The sequence below is a fragment of the Rhagoletis pomonella genome, unplaced genomic scaffold, assembly GCF_013731165.1.
Source record: "Rhagoletis pomonella isolate Grant_MI unplaced genomic scaffold, Rhpom_1.0 Rhpom_scaffold_00006, whole genome shotgun sequence".
NCBI lineage: Eukaryota > Metazoa > Arthropoda > Insecta > Diptera > Tephritidae > Rhagoletis > Rhagoletis pomonella.
The window spans coordinates 78,527,571-78,534,864 of NW_023458560.1; the positions used below are offsets into that span (position 1 = coordinate 78,527,571).

At 38.2% G+C, this 7,294-nt stretch overlaps 1 pseudogene; it reads left to right on the forward strand.

Annotated features, from left to right (window-relative positions):
* Positions 1 to 466: 466 nt before the first annotated feature.
* On the forward strand, positions 467 to 2,776 carry LOC118742145 (annotated as a pseudogene).
* Positions 2,777 to 7,294: the final 4,518 nt, after the last annotated feature.

Sequence of the window (7,294 nt, forward strand, 5' to 3'; positions counted from 1 at the left end):
TATGTATGTATGTGTGTGTGTATGTATGTGTGTGTGTATGTATGTATGTATGGTTGTACTATTAATTATTATAATTATTCTAGCTAATGGCATTTTGCAGAGCCACACGTTCAAAAATGACAGATTTATTTGCTTAATGAACTATTTTAAATAAACACAATCACACCAGAATGGCTGGATTGCATGTACATACATAGGTACTCGTATGTAGATATGTGACATTACATATTAAGTAAATTACACAAATATTTGTGAGTACAACATTTTTATTTAAATTAACTAAGCTCGCCGTTGAAAGCGCAACCTTCAAAGTAATTTTAGTTCTCGCGGGCGATAGATCAAAGTAACGCAATCAAATTTGCCGCATAACATTTTTTTTTAACCGGGCAACGGAAGCGCTTAGTAGAAATTAAAAAATTAGTTAAATTTTAGAATAACTTATCATAGTAAAAACCAATCGTGTAAGATGTTTCTCTTATTAGCTGTGGTCACCGTCCTCAACTTTTTGCTATCCCAGCCGAGCATGGCCGGTTATTTGGAGGACAAATATCCAGCGTCCGTGTTGGAGGATACTACTCTGGATATGGTTGGATTTAGTACAAAAATTAAGCTAGTTATATACCTTTTTTGAATGAAGATATCTTAGGAAACCTTAACAGAATCAATCAACAGTGACTAGGTAATGCAGAACTCAATGTGGTTTAATATTTAGATGTCTTTGTGATACAAACGTGAACCACTGTGATCTACATAATTAGCCATCTCATTACTAAAGCTCGCGTGCTGTGCAGTTTCCGGCAATTCGTTCGAAGTACATACATATTTACATATATACACATTTTTTAATTCAGTTGCTACCTTCGACGAGGTGCTAATACATTGTAGATATCTCATGGATGCTTGGTTGTCAGAGTGAATAGTGAAGGTCGGTGCGGGTTATGATATGAGATCATTTTATGTTGCTCAGCTTTGTATCATCGGTAAGCAAGCAAGTGGGCATTGGGTCCAGGTCTGAGCAATTGTCCCATTCGTTCGTTTGGGTGATCGTTTTAGAGACTTTTTTTGGACAGAATGGTGCGCTGTCTGGCATAAAACAGCTCACAAAATTACTGGACTCGTGCGCAGAATTCTCGAATGTCCGTGTCCAGGTGTAGCTTGTGTTTAATCTAGTTGTTTTACAGCTGGTAGGTGGCTTACCGTATGCTGTCCCATCTAGTTTATTTTGTTTTTATATTTACGTTGCCTCAGCCGGCCACCAGACGATGACCCTATAGAAGAGAAAGCGTAGAACAATAGAGGTGTATTGCAATAAGCGCGGCAGTGCTACTTTTTCTGAAGAAAAAAACATCATGTTCTACGCGAAAATCCGAGACTGTCTGCATCACGCGTTCGAGGAGCACTAGATCACTAGCAAATGAAATGTAACAAAATAATTTCACTGCGCAATTTTGGCAACAGTTCTTTAAATTGCCAGTTGAATATCAGCAACAGAGCTTTACGAAAGCACACGTTTGCAATATTTCGGTAATTATTACGCAGCTCGAGTGCGAGCAATTTAAACTCCATGTTTTCCAAACACTCGGTCACATAAAGATCTCTAAGATGGCTGATATGCGAATGTCCTGCATTTTGCCAGTGAATTCGTCGAAGGCTTGTATTTTGCGGACTCCGCAGGATGATTTGAGTAAAAGGGTTTAGACGTTCCACTTTAAGGGCCTAGATATGGTAGTGGGGTCATTGGCAGCTACTTCAACCTAAACTCGCCTCAACTCTCTTTCTTAGATTTCAAATTAATCTCGAATGCGTAATTTTCTCCACCCCAACACAGTTTGGCCTGACCCGCAAATATAATTATCCTTTGGAGAGCCACTATGTCACCACCGAAGACAAGTATATTTTGCGGCTCTTCCGGTTGCCACGACCCAAAGCGCGCCCGATCTTACTTATGCACGGCTTGTTGGACAGCTCGATCACTTGGCTATTGAGTGGCCCCTGGAGCGCCTTGGGTGAGTTTCCGCTGCTGCTGTCATTGCCATAACACTTTCCTTCTATATAGGATACTACCTCTTTGATTTGGGCTATGACGTCTGGATGGGTAATGCTCGTGGCAATTTCTATTCACGCAATTCACGCTGGGCAAGGATGCCGAAATGTGGAATGCCGTGAGTTACTAAGTGTACACAATTACTACATATGTATGTATCTGTTGTAAACATTCCATTTTTTGGCAGACAATGGCTCCAGTGCACCTTGCTCATTTTCCGAATGGCTGCAATATGAAACAAATAAAACACTATAATCAGCTAATCGACTCAGGCCGATTTTGTTAATACGATTGTGGACCAGCTGGGAACCTAAAACTTTACAATAGCACACAACCGAAAGCGTACGCAATCAAGAAAATTACTGCCCCTGTGGCGCTTTATTACACCTACAACGATCATCTGAGCAGCTACAAGGATGTGATGCAGCTGGCAAGAGAGTTGCCAAATGTTGCGGAAGACTGCTTGTATCCAAATAAGAAATGGAATCACATGACCATCTTGTGGGGCTTAAAGGCGCGTGAATTGGCACACAAGCACATGGTGGAGGTGATGAGGAAGTTTGAAAGTTGAAATTTATGACAAACTGATTTTACTTACATATTTAATTAAAATGAGTATTTGCAAAGCCTAACCCTCGAAATAACTTAATGCTCTGTTAAACTTGCCCAATGTCACATCGCAAGTGGTATTATATACATTTACAAAACCATACTTGTGGCAATAGGAACTCCTTCGAATAGTTAAGATTATGCTTAGAAGTGCTGGGCGGCGGATTTGAGTTTTGCCACTCGATTGATATTAGTCCCTTAGGGCCGATGAGGAAACGCCAGCAAAGATTTTAACTAAGTAAGGACGAAGCTAAAATTTCCATGGATATTAGAGTGAACGAAACCTGAATCAGTTACATGGCCAGTGTCCCTGCTGCAGAAATTCTGCTGGAGTAAAATGTTCCAAATTGCCTTTTTCATGCCAATAAATAAACGCCAAAATGCTGTGTCTCCACTTAATACTCTTAGAGACCCTTCTATCCAATGCAAATAGTCCACAAGCTGACGCGTTTGCTAAAAACTCTCCCAAAACTTTGAAAAGGACGAATTGAGAGCGATTGGGGTGAGTATAAGTTAAAGAGCACAGTAAATGTTGACGAAAACTTCCAGCGCACCAGATTAGAATAACAGCTGCACACACGCCACATACGTCAAAAGTGCAGCAAAAAAAGCTAAGCGCACCTACCCAGTTGGAAAGTAGTTCACCGAGGAGAACTGACAAAATGTACCCTTGTTTGAGAAAGCCTCTGCAAAAGTTAGTGATCGTGGAGAGGCGTGGTCTCTTCATGTCCAGCATGCGGCCAGCAGATGTCAGGTGTTGATTTCCAACAGGGTATCCACGCTGGGTGCAATTGAATTATTTTAATGTATGCTAATGTTTTATAAAACGTAGAAGCATCGTAAATTCTTGTTATTGTTGCTCCTTACCCCAATCCAAGAAGAGTGGATAGCTAACTCCCAAGCAACCGACGAAACGACGGCATAGTACTTCAAAGCTCGTGTGGTTGTTATTGTTATTTATAATGCTGTGCATTTTGGTTTGAGGCAAGTAGTTATTTAACGTAATGAAGCTTTGTTTTGTTATCCGCTGAAAGCTGCTGCAGACTTGATGGGTAAGGATGAAGCAACTTACTTAGTGAACGCACGCAAGCAGCGCGCAAGTTTGTTTGTACTTACAAGGAGCATTTAGGTTTGTTATTTCGACTTTGACTGGTTGATTGTGCGGCTTGGTTATTTGCCTGTTTACTTAGCTAACTGCCAACTTGACTGTATTCCTATTCCTTTTCAGCGGGAGAGAGAGAAGGGCTCAAGCGCTGTAAGTACGAGGAGGGTTGCTGATTTAAACGAGTGCCATGTTGCACCACTAAAGTTCACGAGAGTTTAAGAGGGTCTACATAGTGGCAGTGCAGAGCAAGCACTTGTTTGATGAACTTGCCAAAAGACAAGTGCACTTACTTGTGTTCCATGGGAAATACACAAAAACTTTATTTTTGTCTTGGGCAAAAAATTTATTAAATTTTCTTTATAACCCTAAATACTTTGCTTCTGGAATTCAATTAAAGCTAAGGTTTGTAACAACAAAAACTTTAGTAAACTCACAAAACTGCCTCGATTCATACATCAATGCGCCCCAGTGACACCTGAATAGTGAAATCCTTTTCAGCTGGCCTGAGTTGGGTGTCGGTCGATTGGTGAGAGCTTTGAACGGCATTCGGACAAACGCACATTCACATTTCGCTGCTGAATTAAGTTATTTGTCACTGTCGCTGCCAATGGTCAATTGCCAAGCCTTCTCACCAACAGCTCAGCTGCCAACTGTCACTTTGACAACCTGTCACTTGTTTGGCTAGAATTGAATGGCAATCGCGCTGCATACGATTCCGAAAAAAATAAACGAAATGAAATGCTGAATTTTTCCAACATCGGTCAATATGAAATTTAATTTTTCCAAACAATTGTGTTCGACTGCATAGTGGCTACGCACAGTGGATTGGTGCTTACGTAAAATACGTGAAAAATATCGTCATAAAATCAGGATACAAGATTTTATTTGGGGGGTGGGGGGTGGCCGATTGGGATCAACTTGTCAAATAACGATAAATTGCAGGCATCGAACTTTATTCACCGGGCTGTGACCAATCAAAGTTCGAGCTATACCCACATATACATTAGGGTGGTCCTTAAAAGTAGGAAGCAAAATTTTTACATCAGATTTCCTAATCCTTAACCACTACGCCGAAGCTATTTTATTATTGAGCACATGCAGTGTGACATATCATTTTGGACCAAATTCATAATGACATTATATGCCACTTACATATGTTTATTAATGTTTAAGATTTTTTACTGTTGATTTTTTTTAGAATATTTTGTCGCATTTGCTTCCATCTATATGGAAGAAAACCGCAATACAGTGGGTAAAAGATTCTAATAGTTTTAATCAGCTTGGCACTTTCATATTATTATACAATTTTTAGCACTACTGAGTTTGAAATTTGGAGGTGGAGGAAAATTTGATGAATTTTTTTTTAGTGTCCTCCAAAAATCTTGGGTTGTGAGAGAATGAATTGTGTTTTAATTGAAAAATCTTAAAACTTAGTAAATATAATAAAACTAAGTACAAAAAAAAAATTTGAATTTGGCCTAAAGTGATAGGTGTGATTCTAACTCATGCCTTTAAAAACTAATTGGACTGTTTTTTTTTTTTAAGTGTGAACCAGTTATGCTCCAGAAAAGGGACCGATTTTTGTAAAGTTTTCAGCATAAATTGCACACTATGCACCGCTTTTCGTATGTGAATCATTTGACAAAAGCAGCGCGGAGCTAGGGAAAAGAAAGTAGAGCAAAACTTCCAAAAAGCAGTAAGGAAGGCATACACACAAACTCGTATGTATTAAAATACGGTCCTGACAGGCACCACTTCAAAAAAGACAGTTATACAAAAATGCATACATACCTTAATATAGAAAGGCCCTATCTAATATTTTTATACCTTTCATGAGCATGAAATGGTATTATAACTTTGGTCCGATGTTTGTAAGTACCAGAACAAAAAGAGATAGACCCATTAAAATGTATACTTATATGATCAGAACGTCGAGCTGAGTTGATTTAACCATGTCCGTCTGTCCGTCTGTCCGTCTGTTTGTATGCAATCTAGTCTCTCAGTTTTCGAGATATCCGTATCAAATTTGGTATGTGGGTGTATTTTTATAATGTATTAATCATTTGTCGGAACCGGAAGAATCGGACCACTATAACATATAGCTCCCATACAACTGATTGTTCAGATATGAGATTTTTCGTTATAACTTCTCCATTTATGCAGCTACGAACATGAAATTTTGCAGTACTTGCACCCATTATCAGCAGAATACTTACAGTGAAAATTACAAAGATCGGGTCACTATAACCTATAGCCCCCATACAACTGATTGTTCAGATATAAAATTTTTCGTTATAACTCCTCCATTTATATCGCTAGGAACACGAAATTCCGCACTGTTTTCAATAATTATCAACAGAAAACTTGTAGTGAAAATTAAAAAGATCGGGTAACTATAACCTATAGCTCCCATACAACTGATTGTTCAGATATAAAATTTTGCGTTATAACTCCTCCATTTATATAGCTAGGACCATGAAATTTCGCGCTGTTTTCACTCATTATCAACAGAAGACTTACAGCGAAAATAACAAAGATCGGGTCACTATAACCTGCAGCCCCCATACAACTGATTGTTCAGATATGAGGTCTTTTATCATAACTCCTCCATTTATGCAGCTAGGAACATGAAATTTCGCACCATTTTCACTCATCATTAACAGAATACTTACAGTGAAAATAACAAGGATCGGATGACTACAACATATATCTTCCATACATCTGATTGTTCAGATATGGGATTTTACTGTAAAACTTCTTTATTTGAACAGCTAAAACCGATAAATTTCGTAAGCTATTTTATAAATAATAATACAAAGTCTACTGAGAAAATCATCAAAATATATGCTGTATAAGCTTTATCTCCTATAGCACTGATTGTTCAGATACCAGTTTTTGCCATATATCTCCTTTATGTAGGAAACTAAACCCAATAAATTGTGTTACCGGTTTACATACCGATCACATAGCAGTGAAAATCACTTAGATTGGTGCCATATAAAGTATATCTTCCATACCTCTGATTGTTTAGATGCGATTTTTATATAAGTATGTAACTCCTCTATCGATGTATGCAGATGTATTCAAAAGCAGTAATCTGTCAAAGTAAAATTTGCAGATGTTCATGAAAGGTATGAAGCCTTCGGCATAGCCGAAGACAGCGCTGCTCTTACTTGTTTTTTTACAAAGTTGTTATTAAACTTTATAAAAACCAGAAACTAATTTTAATTATGTATTACTTGTTTTCAAATTATTTTTAGTCGTTGGCGAGTAATCTACTCCCTTTTGTACAAAGCGGAATTTCGAAAACTATGAGATAGGGCCTTTCTATATTAAGGTAACGCTATGTTCCTACCCACATACATATATACATATGAATGAACACAACGTAGTCTGCTTCTGCACAAGTAAGTACTTGTACTTAAAGTGGCCACTAAAAATTTCTACGTTGATTGCTCAGCGAAAGGCACACTGGCTGTAGACGAAATTAAAAAAGTCATTCGCTTAAATTTCATTTCTTAATTAAAGTGATTTTT